The sequence below is a fragment of the Dasypus novemcinctus genome, chromosome 6 (assembly GCF_030445035.2).
Source record: "Dasypus novemcinctus isolate mDasNov1 chromosome 6, mDasNov1.1.hap2, whole genome shotgun sequence".
In the NCBI taxonomy this organism is placed as follows: Eukaryota; Metazoa; Chordata; class Mammalia; order Cingulata; family Dasypodidae; genus Dasypus; species Dasypus novemcinctus.
In genome coordinates, this window is record NC_080678.1 from 57486723 (window position 1) to 57503611 (window position 16889).

General features: G+C 39.5%; 1 protein-coding gene across 25 annotated transcripts in view; it reads left to right on the forward strand.

The window, feature by feature from the left end:
- The window catches only part of SGMS1 (sphingomyelin synthase 1), a 390648-nt gene that overhangs the window by 30013 nt on the left and 343746 nt on the right, over positions 1-16889 (forward strand). For 24 of the 25 annotated variants that reach the window (XM_058298868.2, XM_058298854.2, XM_058298864.2 and 21 more), the window contains exon 2: positions 6429-6524. The exons of the other annotated variant lie outside the window; for it this stretch is intronic. The gene's annotated coding sequence lies outside the window, so the exon portion shown is untranslated. The remainder of the gene's footprint in view (positions 1-6428; positions 6525-16889) is intronic. 25 annotated transcript variants of the gene reach the window in all.

A 16889-nucleotide genomic window follows, 5' to 3' on the forward strand; every position in this document is an offset into this window, starting at 1 on the left:
AGTGCTGCAGTTCTACTGCTCTCATCCCTCCTGTAAATGCAAAAGTTGCTAGTTACCACTTGGATTGCTGGTAACTAACCTGGATGATCTGTTCTAAATTTGCATTTCAATCTTTAAGTATCTATCTCAGGTCTGGCAAAAAGGTTTCAACTGAGGAACCTTATCTCTTATAGCAGTGATCTATGTAATATTGCTGGTACTTTATTTTTGTCATTTGCTAATCATTTATTGAAATTTATTTATTGGCCAGATAATTTGAGATGATTTCTAGGAAACTGGCAATACTTTGAAGACATTTTGCTATTTGAAACGAGTGATTAAGATTTTCTAAAGCCAGCAAACTGAAAAATTAAATGAGCCAGTTGTTTTACCTTGAGTCTATTCCAGCTCCAGCATTTACATAAAGAATGTCTAACTTTTATTAATATCTAACTTTTATTAATATCATAAAGAGTTGATCTAGTTGGCAAGATTATTCTGGTTAGGGCAGGACAAAGGAAGTCTGAATATGCTTAAAAATATCATGCCATAGAAATGGCCCTTTAACAAAGATCAGGTCATCCATATGGAGTGGGGTACATGAGGTTCTATATATGGACTCAGGAGTGTGTTTAAAATCAGCTTTCTGCTTTTTGCTGTCAGATAGCTAGAACATGTTTTCACTTTATTCCCTTGTTGTTAATCATATATCTGATGCCTATTATGTGCCAGGCAATTTTATGTGTTAGGCTCTTTAACCTTAGAGCAACCCCTTGAAAATAAAAGATACCCCAGTTACAGATGAAAATACTGGCTGGTGAGGCTGTTTGACCTGCTCAGCATAATCCTATAATAGGGAAATGGTGTTGATCCCTGGTCTTCTCTGCTCTCAGCAGCATCCACTCCGTCTTGGTTTGCTTGTGAGGGAAGCAGGCACAGCCCCCCATTGCCTTCTGCTAACCAGGAAGGTCAGCTTCCTTTCCCTTATATGGCATCTGCTTCCTTCATGGGGACAAGTCAATATTGTCCACCCCTAGCACCAGGATTAGGTAGTTTTATTTTGTCCAGAAGCCTTTTTATAAGAGGATGAATTTTGAAACAAGAGACAAGTGGTTTAAAGTGGTGACTCCACCATTTTATTTTACTCCCTGTGTGATCAAGTCAAAATTACTTAACTCCTGCTGCCTACCCTCAATCTCTTGAGCTATAACTGGGAATGACACATGTATGGAAGAGATGTGGAAAGGATTGGAAACAATGCAGTAGAACCCTTAACAAGTGCATGGCATATAATAGATGCTTGGTAACGGGTAGCTGCTGTTACAGTTATCATTGCAGGCCCTTCTGACTGATTTTGGGGAACTGAAGAACTGCCCAGAGGAGTGGTTAAGAATGTAGACTCTCACACTGAGGATCTGGAAACTACTGGAAAAAGTGGTGCTTAGAGTACTCTAGCTATTAAAGAAACTTCCTCTTCATTGTGGAATAGTTGGACCAAGTTACTTAGTTTGCAAAACCAGGTGTTGGGTTCCAGAAGCCAGGTGGGGATGTTGATTTTAACTGGAAGGAAGCACCATTTTCAATTGTAATTTTCTTCCCACCACCCAGTAAAATATCACAGCTTTGCAGGAACTCAAAGTAAAGACAGCTTTTAGTGATGCTAATGTTAGAGTAGGAAGGAGTGTGGTGAAGGGTCCGTTTCTAAGGAGATGTATCTTTTCAGTTTAAAGATTAGGGATACTTGGAGAAATTGCTAAAATAAGTTTCAGAAGGAAAACTTCTGATTTTCTATCCTGTGACTTTTTCCACATGAATCATTTTTAATCTTTATGTTTCAAAGAAACAATGTATGTTGAAGTTCCTATAATTTCAGTTTTGTTAATCTGAGAATCTTTTCCTTCTTTTTTAAATGACCATATTCTGAATGTGGTTTCTGTCTTAGAGGCAAGGGGACAGAAATTTTCTTTCGTTATTTCCTTGTAAGAAGGCTTAATTATTTTTTTTTTTTTAATTTTTTTATTTTTTATTGACTTTGTAATAATATTACATTAAAAATATATATGTGAGGTCCCATTCAACCCCACCCCCCCACCCCCCCTCTCCCCCCCCCCCAACAACACTCGTTCCCATCATCATGACACATCCATTGGATTTGGTAAGTACATCTTTGGGCACCTCTGCACCTCATATACATTGGTTCACATCATGGCCCATACTCTCCTCTATTCCATCATGTAGGCCCTGTGAGGATTTACAATGTCCGGTGATTACCTCTGAAGCACCATCCAGGGCAGCTCCATGTCCCGAAGACGCCTCCACCTCTCATCTCTTCCTGCCTTTCCCCATACCCTTTGTCCATTATGTCCACTTTTCCCAATCCAATGCCACCTCTTCTATGTGGACACTGGATTGGTTGTGTCCATTGCACCTTTATGTCAAGAGGAGGCTCAGATTCCACCTGGATGCTGGATGCAATCCTCCCATTTTCAGTTGTAATCACTCTAGGCTCCATGGTGTGGTGGTTGTCCTTCTTCACCTCCATCTTAGCTGAGTGTGGTAAGTCCAATAAATCAGATTGTAGGTGCTGGAGTCTGTTGAGGCTCAGGATCTGGCTATCACATTGTCAGTCCAGAGATTCAAATCCCCTAAATATATCTTAAACCCCAACATTAACTGCACCTCCAGCACATTAGCATGAAAGTCTTATGAAGGGAGATCCCATCTGAGTCCAGATTCATCACACATAAACACCATTTCCAAAGAGGGGCCATCTGCCCTGGTAGTTAACCCCATCGGCCATGACCATAACTCCCATGGGTCTCTTTAGCCCTCAAAGGAACCAATATCTGGGGGTTGTATCTGCTTTATCTGTCTCTCTGACTCTGCTCAGTTGTGCATGAGGGCAAACCTTCTGCCAGCCTCCAGACTCTTAGAAGGCTTAATTATTTTGAATAAAGAGTGGTTATTAAAGAAATAAAAGAAAGGAAAGAATACAGACTCTGGAGTAAACTACCTGGTTTTTAAATACTGGTTGTGCCACTTACCAGCTATGTAACTGTATACAACTTAATTGCTTTCAGTGCCTCAGTTTTTGTAAAATGTCTGTAATAATCACTCCTATTTCATAGGGATAAACAGTTATAAACAGACAGCTGTCAAGAGGCTGAGTTTAAATGACCTCATTTTGGTCACCCAAGACTATTGTTTATCTTCATGAGTTTCCTTAAGATTTATAGTAACAATGTTTCTTTTCTTCCTGCCCAAATTGAAAGTATTTCTCATTTTTTTGTATTTAATGCCAACAGAAACATTTTGATATTTGCATTTCCACTGGACATACAGATTAAATTAACGTAAATATTACTATTGCCACCTAAGAAATTGGATTACTTACATTTATGAAGGACATCTTTTTGTATAGAGAATACCTGAATATGTTTTGCAGAATTACTACAAATAAAATCAGTTATGGCAAAGAACAATATCATCTTACAGATGAAAATATAAAATAATATATAAAACCAGCTCTCTGTTAAGAAGAATATTTTAAAAATATTAAAAAAAAATCTATTTCATGGAAATAATTTGACTCTATTGTTTTTTGGCTGGGTTGCATGTGAGTTAAATCCGCCCCCCCCTTTAAGATGTCAGTAATAAGTTGAATTTCCCCCCCTTTAAGGTACCATTGTATGTAATTCCACCAGGAGGAAAACAGTCTTTGAATTTAATGTAGGTCTAGAAATCAAATTTGACTGGATGCCCATAGGCAATGTATGGGGCTGGCTGGGTCTGCACTATTATTCTGAAATCTTTATTGATGTCTTGTGACTAATATGTCCCAGCTGTCTGGGGCACTATTTTGGAGTACTGTTTGTTTGCAGCAGTGATGCTGCAAATAGGAAAAGCTTTCCCTTTTGTTAGTTAAAAGCTTTCTTGGTAATTAGCAAAACAAGCATGCCTCTTATTTGAAGAGAGACTGGAAAGGAGGTTAAAGAGTCAATTGTACACAACCACTTTGGAAAACAATTTGGCATTACTTAGAAGAGTTGAGCATGTGCTTTCCCAATCTCCAGCATTCCTCTCCTGGGTATATACCTTAGAGAAATTCTTGTGTATGTGTACCAGGAGATGAACACTAGAATGTAAATGGCAGCATTATTCATAGTAGCAAAAAAATGAAAAGTCCCCGGATAATTCTCAACAGTAGAATAGACCAATAAAATATTCACATGATGAGAACTATATGGTGGTGAAAAATAAATGAACTAGAGTCACATGAGTCAACAGGGATTAATCTCAAAATAAAAATCTTGAGAGAATGGGCAAGTGTTAGAAGAATACACACAATATGACTTCATTTATTTGGTGAGACCACCAAAATGAAACAACATACTGTTTGAGGATACATATGTGGTAAAATTATAAAGAAAAGCAAAGGAATGATTAACTCAAAATTCAGGTTAGTGGTTACTTGAAGGAGTGAGGGGGGGCAATGCAATCAGGAAGGAGGGACACACAGGCCTTGGAAAAAAGTCAACTGGTTATGAGATATATTGGATTTATTATTTTTTAAGCGAATATGTTATATCTTAGTTATTGCTGCATAGCACATAACCTCAGAACTTAAAGCAGTAACAGGCATTTATTATCTCCCATTTTCTGTGTGGGTCAGGAATTTGGGAGCAGCTTAGCTGGGTAGTTTTGATTAGGCATCCCTTGCGAAGTTGCAGTCATCTGAAGGCTTGACTGGGTCTGGAGGACCTACTGCCAAGATCAGGAAGGCCTTGGTTTTTTGCTGGGCTTAGTTCCTCACCACATGTACCTCTCTCTAGAGCCACTTTGAGGGTCCTCATGACATGGTAGCTGGTTCACCCCATACCCCTGTGACTGATCCACCAAGAGAGAACGAAATGGAAGTTGCAAAGTCTTTTATGACCCAGCCTTGGAAGTCACACACCATCATTTCTAATATCATTTTATTTACACATGCCTGTGTGTGGAAGGGATTACACAAGAGCATGGATACCTGGAGGTGGCCATTCATTGAGGGTTGTCTTGGAGGCTACCTACCATAGTTATATACTTTTTGATATGACATATTTCCTAATAAATGATTTTAAGACCAAACACATACAATGGTAAGCTCATTTTTCTTAGGTACTATGCAGACATCCATTTAAATGAAAATTAATGTAAAGTAATGAAAGTGTTACCAATTAATATGGACTTGAAGAAATGTCAGTGGTGTGAATTGTTCATGGGGTGAGGGGTGAGAAGGGCAGTGAGGAAATGAGCTTCAGGATTTGGTGGAGATGGGGTTATGTATGTTTATACTTTATTCTACCTTTACCTAGATCTAGCCAAAGTCTGGGAATCCTGCTGATTTTGAAGAGAATTATTCAGAGCAAGGGCCACTGGTAGCTTCCTAGGTGCACCATGATATTAAAATCCCTGCTAACTTCCTAAGAGCATCTATTATGAAAAAAGTGGGAGCAGATGTGGCTCAAGCAGTTGAGCTCCCACCTCTCATGTGGGAAGTCTGGTTCTCAGTGCCTCCTGAAAAAAACAACAACAACAACAAGCAAGATGAATGAAAAAAAAAAAGCAACTCAGGGAAGCTGATGTGGCTCAGCAGTTGAGTGCCAGCTTTTCCCACACACAAGGTTTAGGGTTCGTTTCTCAGCTTTCAGTACCTCAAAAAAAAAAAACCACAAAGAATCCACCTCTCACTTTCTACCACCCACATCTAAGGGTATAGCTGGAAATGACCTAGAACAAGTTAGGATAGGCATTTTAACTTAAAATTTCATGCAACTATTACATGCTACTCCAGAACATGTGTGAGTATCTGTGTATAGTTATATTTCTTAAATATATTTCTTTTAATATTAATAACTTTTATTCTTTTTTTTTTTTAAATCAGTAGTTTTTGAATTCATTTACTTAACCTTCCTTCACTAAAATCTTTGCATAAAATTGATGTTTCTGAAAGGTACATGGTGTTTTCTTCCTGTGATTTGTGTATCTCTTGGTTATAACCTCTGGGTGAGCAATTCTGCTGTGGTTCTAGGAGTATACATGGATGCCTTCTAAATGTGGTCTTCGAAATCCAAAGTCGAGGTGAATCCCAGGTCCTTTTCATTTGAGTGGAAGGAGTACATCACTGCTTTGAAATCACAGTGAATTAAAAGACTCTACTGAGGGATTTGTTTGAAAGGTAGTGTGGGTATGGCTGATGGTTTTTCTCCACATTCAGTATGTGATGGGATAATTTTCTTCCTCTTTTCTCTTTTCACTTTTTTCCCTAATTAAGGAAAAACAATGCTACAGCAGTGTTTAGATAGGGGCTTACCATATGTTAAGAACATTTTCTCAACTGAAATAGCATTAATTAAAAAAAAACAAAGCACACCCTTGGTGGTAACTTACTGTTTTGCTCATTCTTGCAGGGTGAGGGCAGTATGAACGATCCCTGACTCTGCCTTTGGGCATGTGTAGCCATTCATCTTTGAGTAGGAGAGAGACGGTGGCCATCTGCTTGAACGGTAGGTACAGATTTATGTGGGGCTTTTCATTATCAAAATTTCAAACATACTAACAGTTACGAGTGTCCAAGGAATTCCTGTGAACCCACTTCCTAGATTTAACACTTGTTAGCAATTTCCCTTGCCACAATTTCCCGGTGTGTGTGTGTGTAGGTTTGTATATTATTCTTTTGAAACATACAGAAGTAGGTTGCAGACATCATGACATTTTATCCTAAATACTTGGGGATGCAGCTAAAAAATTTTAAGGACATTCTCCACGGTGAGGCATATTAGAACATTCATAAACTATGTGACACAGAACTGTTTAATTAAATACAGTTAGGATTTCCTATTAAAGGGTTTAACTTTGAGTTTATGCTCTCTTCAGAACTAATATAATGTCAGATTTTTAAAATCTTTTAAAGCGATTTAATAGATATGAAATATGAATTTGTTTGATATTGGAAATGTTTGAAGATAAAGTAGTAGAATTTGCACTATTCACATGCCTGTATAAGAGAGAGGAATTGATTACTGTGATTTCTTCATTTCTTGGTAATTTGCCTGCCTACCCTTCAATGTCTGATGTTTTATGGTCGGGTCAGTGAATCTGATTACCATTCTTGCTTTCCCCCTGATCATCTTTCGCAAGTAGACCAGTCTCTGTGATCTAATGTGATCTCAAGGCCTTAGTTGTTTTTTTTAACCTACAATTGTAGGAGAGCGTGAAAAGAATATGAGGTGGTAATGTGAAGTGGAAGTTAATATGTTAAAATAAACTTAGTGAGATTCAAAATGACTCTCAGCCCTGTAATTTGACTACCTGAGTTGAAACCTTATATAAAATCTAAAAGATATGTACGGCTGTGATTGTTGTAGATTATTACACATTATAGTCAGATATACAACCAGTTATTACAACTCTGCAGTTCTTAAAGGGTGGCTGTCAACTGTTCTGCATTCTCTTCTTAGTCACATTTTATTTACAGTGTCTTCTTTTAGTGAATGCTTCTGTATAGTGAAACATTTCTTTATTGGTGTTTATGAACTACAGTTGCCCATTTAGAGGGTACTTTAAAAGAATTCTGCTTAAGTGAGCCATTCTGCTTAAGTGAGCCATTTAGGGCAGTGGCTTTTTATACTCTCATTTCTGATTTAGAACAGTTTCTTGGAAAGATACTGACATTCAGAAGGAGCCGTGACTGGCATCATAGGTAGCTCATTAGAATGATCTAGTTTGCTGTTTTACTCTTTGACTTCTGTTTATGCTTTAACAAGATGAAAAGGAATTAGTGGGGACCTGTGGGGGCCAAAAGAGGTTTTGAATAATGGACAAAGAGAAAGACTTTCTAGGTTGGGCATATGGGACCCTGTATAGGGACCTCAGTTGGTTCTTTGGACCTGAAACACTAGGATATGGATTTTTAAACTTTCTTTTTTTTTTTTTTTAAGATTTATTTATTTTATTGCTCTCCCCTTCCCTCCCCCCACCCCAGTTGTCTGTTCTCTGTGTCTGTTTGCTGTGTGTTCTTTGTCCGCTTCTGTTGTTGTCAGCGGCATAGGAATCTGTGTTTCTTTTTGTTGCGTCATCTTGTTGTGTCAGCTCTCTGTGTGTGCGGTGCCATTCCACCAGCCATAGAGGAGGGGAGCTTAGTGATTGACATCACCGGTTATCAGGCTTTGAGTCAGACGGAGTGTGTTAGTCAGCCAAAGGGATGCTGATGCAAAATACCTGAAATCTGTTGGCTTTTATAAGGGTATTTATTTGGGGTAGAAGCTTGCAGTACCAGGCCATAAAGTGTAAGTTACTTCCCTCACCAAAGTCTCTTTCCATGTGTTGGAGCAAGATGGCTACTAATGTTTGCAAGGGTTCAGGTTTCCTCTTCCTTTTAAGGCTCTGTGACCCCAGCTTCTTCTGATATCACCTGTAGGCTGGGATAAGTCTTATCTCCTGGGGCTCATCTTTTTCTGGGCTCAACTGCTCTGGTCTCTCCACAAGGTCAGCTGTAGACTATCTAGCTCTGTCTATTCCCAGGGCCTCTGCTGTGTTTAATGGAGCCTTCTTTCCTTCCTCATATATATGCTTCTTTGTGTATTTACTTCCAGGCTTTCCAGCATTAAACACCAACTAACTCCTCTGCCTTGTTGGTTCCTCTTGTCAATGTCCTACTAACATGACCCAGTCAAAGCCTTAACCATAATTTAATCAGTTAAGAGTTAAACCTGTGAATCTAATACAATTGAATGTACCCAGAGAACTGACCAGTTTACAATCCAATATCTATTTTTGATATTCCTAAATAATACTAAACTGCTACACAGAGCTTTTAAATTCTTACGCTATCAGTTATTTAAGTACAGGTTCTTTTTTAAAAATTTTCAATGTTTTTAAAGATTACATAAGTGATACATATAAAATGTAGGGGATTTCCATATGTCCCACTCCCTACCCCTCCCACACTTTCCCACATTAACAACATCCTTCATTAGTGTGGTATATTTTTTCCAATTGATGAACACGTGTTGGACCATTGCCAGTAAGTGTGGATTATAATTTACATTGTAGTTTAAACTCTCTCCTGCACAGTTTTGTAAGTTATGACAAGATTTATAATGGCCTGTATCTGTCATTCCAACATCATTCAGGACAATTTCAGTGTCCCAAAAATGCTCCCATATTACACCTACTTTTTCCATTCTCTCAGAAACTCTGGTGGCTACTGCCTCCACAGCAATGATAAAAGTTCTTCCGTTGCTAGAATAACAATAAATTTATAGTAGAATAACAGTAAGTCTACTCTAGTCCATTGTTCACTTCCCAATCCTGAGGATTCTGGGATGGGGATGCCTACTCCACCTCTATTTGAGACGGGGCTTAGATCCCATGGGGCAGATGCATGGGAATATCTTGCTTGCAGTTGTCGACTCTCTCTGTTCCTTGGGATAGTCATTGTCCATAATCATCTCCTTGTTAGTTGTCCTGGGTAAGTCCAAAGAACTGGAGAATAGGTGTTATGGTTCTGTTGAGATTCAGGACCTAACTGTCACATGGAAAGCCCAAAGTCTCTTGGATATAAACTTGTCAATTCTAATACTAACTATGGATTCAATTAGAAGGGGCAGAAGAGCCATGTGTAGGGAAACCCCAACTGAGTCCAGCTCCGTCACACTGGGGAGCATAAATTCCAAAGTAGAGCCCACTGGCAAGACACCAGACTCCTGAGCTATCTGCCCTGCCTATAGTCTCCAGAGCCCTCAGGAGTCCTGCTGTTTGAGGCAGTATTTACTGTGGCAGCCATTGAGATCCTGCTGAGACGTGCATAAGTGTAGCCTCTGGAATGACTTCCTGACTCATTTTGAAGTCTCTCAGCCATATAAACTCATTTGTTTTTATTCTTTCCCGTTTTTGGTCAGTCTTTTTCCAGTTGCTTTGCTAGTTTGTGCTTGGTACTAAGAATCCCTTGGTACCAGGGAGGCTCATCCCTGGGAGTCATGTCCCATGCCGGGGGTGGGGGGGGGGGGTGGGGGGGGGTGGGGGGTGGGGGGGGGAGGAAAGGTAATGCATTCATATGCTGAGTTTGGCTTAGAGGCCACATTTAAGCAACAAAGAGGGTCCCAGGAGACAACTTCTAGGCACCCTGTAATACTAGGCTGTTTCAATTTCAAGAGTAAAGGTTCATATGCACAGTATCAGTATCAAGGGCCTGTCAGTGGTCCATCCTCCTTCATTAGTCACTGCCCCTGTACTTGGGGTATTCTTGCTATTCCATTAGCAAATGTAGCAGAACTCCCCAGGATGGGAATTGGATATTCTTTTGGTTATTGTGTGGATTTCCACCCACCGTGACAATGCCCCATGAACATCTGAACTCTTCCATATGCCTTATAGGAATGCCCCAGGTGAACCTCCTCCCATGCATTCATCCCTCATCACTGATACCCTGCACCAATTATCCTCCCCTGCCACAGTTGTAACCATTCTGTGATCTAAAACCTCTTCAAAATGAAGCCAACAAAATAACTGAATAAAATTAATAAGAAAATGAAATGATAGTTTAAAAAATGACAGATAAAATACAAAAAAATTAAAGAATTTGAAATAATAAAAAAATAAAAAAAGTTAACAAAATAAATTTTGGCATTCTTTCATCACTGTATGATCTATTTTCTTATATTTACAGTGACATTTTCTTCCATGTATTTCCCCAGTGTCTTATTTTTTCATTTTGTCTTCAAAGAAGCTTTAGGTTACAGAAAAGTCATGTACAGAGTATAGGGGATTCTCATATACCCAATATCCTCCTCCCCTTTCCCCTTTCCCCTCTTAATAATATTTTACATGTGGGTGGTACATTTGCTACAATTGCTGTACAAATATTGAAGCACTGGTACTATGATTTACATTATTGTTTACATTTTGGACTGTACACATAAATTTCGAGGAAATTTAACATGGCCTGTATCCATCATTGCAAGATCATGCAGAACAATTCCAGTGCCCCCCAAATGCCCCATATTCCATCTATTCTATTCCTCCCTCCCTCTCCCCTCAGTACCCACGGCAACTACCAAGTTTCACTCCTTGAAGAACAAGATTCATAGTTAGTTGCAATAACACTGAGGGCTTGACATACTGGCCTGTCCTCCCCTACTAGGCACTGCCTATGCTCTTGAGAGACTCCTGCTCCTCTCTTTGAGAATATAGTAAGACTCCCCAGGATGGGAGTCAAACACCTTCCTGTTCATTGTGTGGTTCTCCACCCACTGATACCACACTATGACAGGATGAACACTCACATACTCCCTAGAAGTCTGCTTCAGGTGTGCCCTATCCCCCACATCCAACACCCTAAACCAGTAACCTTCCTCTAACATATTTGCCAAAAAAACTTTCCCAACCTTGTAGTTTCAGCCACATACCTGCAAATCTTCAGAGTTCACCTGCTCCCTCCCCTTACCCTCCCCCCAATATAACCCCCCCACTCTATCCCCCTGACAGGCCAGCACCGCCCAACCCAGTAGCATCATTACACTACTTGTCATACCCATCCACTGCACAACTACACCCTTCCACCCTATCATAGATTTTGCCCATATGGGCATTGGCTCATAACTCTCAACTCCCTTTTTGTCTCCTTTAAATCTATTTTCCTGACTCTAGCTCTGTGAGTCTGCTCAATTTGCTTAATTCATATGAATGAGGTCATGTAATATTTGTCCTTCGGTGCCTGGCTTGCTTCATTCAACATAAGGTCTTCAAGGTTCATCCATGTCATCCCATGTGTTAAGACTGCATTACTTCTTACAGGTGAGTAATATTTCATTGTATGTATATACCAGAGTTTGCTTATCCATTCATCTGTTAATGGACTTTTGGATTGTTTCCAGCTTTTGGCAATAGTGAATAATGCTGCTAAGAACATTGGTGTGCATGTATCTGTTTGTGTCCCTGCTTTCAGTTCTTGTTATATACCCAGTTATGGTAAATAGCCATTGATGGATCATATGGCTGTTCTATAATTAGCTTCCTGAGGAACTGCCAAACTTCCTCCACAATGATTGCACCATTCTGCATTCCCACCAACAATGGATGAGGGTTCCCATTCCTCTGCATCCTCTCCAACATTTTCAGTCCTCTGTTTTTTTTTAATAACCGCCAGTCTGATGGGTGTAAGATGACATCTCATTGCAGTTTTAATTTGCATTTCCCTAATAGCTAGTGACGTTGAACATCTTTTCATGTGCTTTTTAGCCATTCTTCTTTGGAGAAGTGTCTATTCAAACCACTTCCCCATTTTAAAAACAGATTCTTTAGTTTCCTGACTCTTTAGTTTCCTTATCTGTATAACAGAAGTAATAATCAGGTGTGTAAAATTCCTGCACAGAGTGGGCTGCCAGTTAACAGGGGCTAGTATTTTATATAATTGGTCCTCTTTTTAAGAGGAGTCCTCTTTTTATGAGTAGTAATTAGGTGGATTGTTAATTAGGTAACTGAAATGAAGGATGTGGGAGAATATACAACAAAAGATGGGGGACTGCCTTGTCTGAAAAGGTAGAAATGATAGAAGAAAGTCATACCTCTAGATGTCATTAGGTAGTAAAAACAGTGTAAGCTGTGAATGAAAGAAGAAAGAATTCTGAGGTGAGGAAACAAGAGTGTGCTTGGAATAGGTGGCTTGCCTCCACTTGGATAACACGTTGGCAGGCTAACTAGTGGTCCTATTTAGTGAGTTGTAGTGGCTTTTCCAGGAGGGCTGTCTCAGGGGAGGGGTGCAGACTGTGCTGGAGAGAGGCATTTTTCCTCTAAGCTAACTGGTCTGGAGATAAGTGCAAGAATTCTCTAATGCAGTCATTGCAGCCCTGTGATTGGTGGTAGTTGAATAGTTGGGTGTTAGAGATGGTACACAGCCATATGTGTTTTCCCAAAGCTATAAAACAATGTTCTTGGCTGGAGAAAGGCTGTTTTTAAACTGGGTTAGGGCTTTTTGATATCTTTGATATCAGTCTATAAAACTCTTAAACATTTGTCTTAGGAGTTTCTCTATTTTGGCAGTATGGAAATCTCATTAGATACAGGAAAAATTTTCAAGGGATGTTATCATTAGGCAGGAGATTTTGATAAACATTTTACATAATTCAATGGTTACTTCAGTTTTAAGGACTATATAGGGTGACAAACACCCACATTACAGTTTTAAAGGTTCTAATTATCTAGATGGCAGAAATAATAGACTGTTTAAAGGCAGCCTTGTCTAGAGAAGGGCTGCTGAACTTTTAAAGTGCTTACCAAGCAAGCCAAGTAAACTTCTAATGTTTTGTCACTTAATAATAAATAGTAAATTTAAATAGAAAGAGCAGTAAACCAAGGTAATAAAATTTGGAATGTAGTTTAACAAATTAATCTGTCTCTGTTGGTATGCTTGTTTGCTTTCCTAAGATTTTACGGTTTTTTCTTAATAGGCTATAAGGGGTGTTGGAATGAACATAAAAATATAGAAATCCTTTCTATATTTCTTTGAGGAATGTGAAATTTATTTTTAAAATCTTTTAAACTCCATTAGCACTTTCTTATGTGCTAATTTATATTTTATGTGTGGACACAGGGCCTGTGAGCGTCTACCCCTTTACCGCGCCCAAACTGCACTCAGAGAGATCGAAAGGAAACACAATTGAATCATACCAATAAGCTATTATAAGCCAAGATGACTGCATTGCCTTTTTTCAGCCCAAGAGGTCTTTTAGGAAGTGTGATTTGATATTTGTTTTGGATATTATAGTTGCAGTTATTAAGCTGCATGTGATAATTTGAAGATGTTAAAATTCATGAAGCCTCAGTAATGTTTGCCACTTTGTGAGACAATGATCTGGGTGACTGACAGTGCCTCTTCTGCAGTCTAAGTCTCTTGTAAGAATTTGTCTGAAGGAACCACAGAGAAGGAATGTTATAGTCATTCTGTCTGATAGACTGTCCGTCTTCTGTCTATGTCTGTCCATCTACCAGTCTACCTACCAACCAGTGTATCTCGTACCTAATGATCTGTTTTCTAAAGATTTAAGAGTAGGTTACATGCATGATTCTTTAATATTTAACACTTCTATGTACACCTCCTGAGAACAAGGACCCTCGTTTATGTAATCACCTTAAATGCTGAATGAACTTTTGACAAATTACTTAACCTCTCTGTGCCCCAGTTTCTTTGACTGTGTTGTAGGGATAAAGGTGTATACCTGATAGGGTTCTGGAAAGATTAGGTTAATGAATATTTTTAGGGCACTTAGAACAGTGTCTGATGCCTGCTAATCTCTCTATTGGTTGTTGTTGGTGTTCATTTTTAAAACGGACCTGCCGGCACAGAGTGAGCGTTGTCTTCATTTTATAGGTGAGGAAACAGAAATCCAGAGTCACATGGCTCCTCCTGGTGGTGCCAGTGCTCAGTCAGGCCTGAGTGTCTCCACACTTGCCTCTGTGTTATGATTCTGTGGCATTTGGAATAGTAATAAATCAGGGAAGCAGAGAAGAAAACCCTCCTGCAAAGTAGATTTGCTGTTTGGAAATAACTAGAGGTACAAGAAGGGCAGCACTACTTATACTCTGTTTGAAGTTGATCTCTGTCTTCACGCTGAAAGAGTACCCTAGGTGTGTTTAGGGGAATGTTTACTGTCACTGTGAGGAAATTCATACTGTCATTGATCTACCCTGGTGACCACATACTTGGGAAATGTATGCTGATTCTTTCATTGGATTCAGTATTCTGAACTTTAAGATAACAAAGATTTTTATGGTCCAGAGATGAGTTGACCCTGTGTATTAGGGTTCTCTAGGGAAAGAGAACCCACAAGGAGATACTTAACTATTATGAGATTTTATAAAACTGCCTCATGTGACCATGGGGATGCATGAGTCCAGATTCTCTAGGGCAGCCTGAGAATGCGTCAATGCGTTCCCCAGGAAAAGCTGTCTGTCTGAAGTAGATATGGAGATTCTCTCCCTGAATGCTGAAATCACTTCATCTTTTAAGACCTTCAACTAATTGGATGAGATGTCTGTCATTGCTGAAGGCAGATTCCTCAGTTGATTGTAGAAGTAATCAGCTATAGATGCAGTCAGCTCACTGATGATTTAAGTCCATGAAATGTCCTCACAGTACAATTAGGCCAGTGCTTGCTTGACCAAACAACTGGGCAGCATTACCTGGCCGAGCTGAGACATGAACCTAACCATCACAACCTGTTATTAATGATGTGAGGACATTATTTCTGACTCTGAGAGGCTTGGACTACTCCAGAATGCTGCGTGCAAGGTCTTTAGTTAGCTCGATCTAGAAATAGACACCATTTTCCTCTTTAAGAATACTTTGCCACATTCGTTGAGAATGTTTGGTGGAGAAATTATTCAAGTGACTTAGTGATGTTAGCTTGCTCTTGGGACTCAGATTCTGGGATGACCCAGGCATCTTAGGAAGGTCATACTGCTTTCTGAGGACAATGACAATGAATTCTTTATATTTACTGTGGTCTTATATCGCTGTGGGTAATCTGTGATACACCCTAAAAATGCACAGCTATAAGAGCATGGAAAAACAGCTGAAAGCACAGTTTTTTTGCCTGTTCCTGCAGTGCCTTTGAGGAAAAAACGGTGCTATTCAGTATTCACAAAGCTTGCTTCAAGTCCAGTCCCACCCACTTTACTGCATAGAAGACTTCCCTGCCATTGCTTTTGCTTGCCTCACGGTTGTGTGCCTGGTATTTGAGAGGCACACAGATATTTCTTGAATGAAGGAATCTGTCTGAACTTTCCTTTGCCTTCATTTTCCTTTTCTTTTGACAATAAATTGTTTACCACGTAGATGTATTTGAGAGTTTCAGCCCTGCGTCTTATGTTGACTATTATTTTACATCTGTGTCTGAGCATACCACATTATGTGTTTGTTGTTCTGTAGATGGAGGTGGTGGTTTTTGAGCATTGATTCCAACACCTGGTTTTATCATGATATCTATATTCTAAATAATACCACCTATTCAGGAGTCCAAGGGATCAGCTATTAATTCTTTAGAAATTGTCCCAAGTTTTCCATATGCTTGTGGAAATCCTAATACGTTCTTAGATTTATCAAATTTATGCTGTTCTTAGCTATTGGGGAGCTATTTGCCTTGCTGAGTAGTCTAAATTGAATATTAATAGTTTTTTCATTGCCTTTAACCTGACCCCATTTTATAGCTGGGAATATAGGGTCAACCTCATTTCCTGTGATGTCAGCAACAAAAGTAATAACATTATTATTCGCTATGTGGTAGGCATTGCCCTGGGTGTTACTGTTGATTGTCCTATTAAATCTTCTCATCAGCCCAGGGATCATTAATTTGCAGATGAGATAACCAAGGCATGGCCAGGATGTGGCAGAGCTAAGTGACCCACAGCCCCCAGCTCTCCTGGGAGTCACCTGCAGTGCACTGTAAATTGGTGGGAGGTGGTATCCTGGCCAGGGCTGTTAAGTGCATGCACATTAGAATCACCATGAGGGCTTTAAAAATATTCCGAGTCTAGGTACTTTTGCCCCAGTGTTTACATTCTGAATTAATTGGTCTGCAATTGCAGGTGAAATTACTGTGCAGTCAGGATTGAGAACCTTCAAACTAGAGCATTCATTCTCAGAATATGGTCCTCTCATTATTGGCATCGGCATCACCTGGGAACATTTGAGAAACTGAAAATTCTTGGGCCTCACCCCAGATCTATGGAATTGGAACTCTGGAGGTGGAGTCTAAAAGTTGGTGGTTTAACAAGCTCTCTGGGTGATTCTTACAGACATTGAAGTTTGAGAATCATTGAGTTCCAAAACTTGATTTGGCTTACCTCCCTCTAGACTCCTACCCACATCCTTA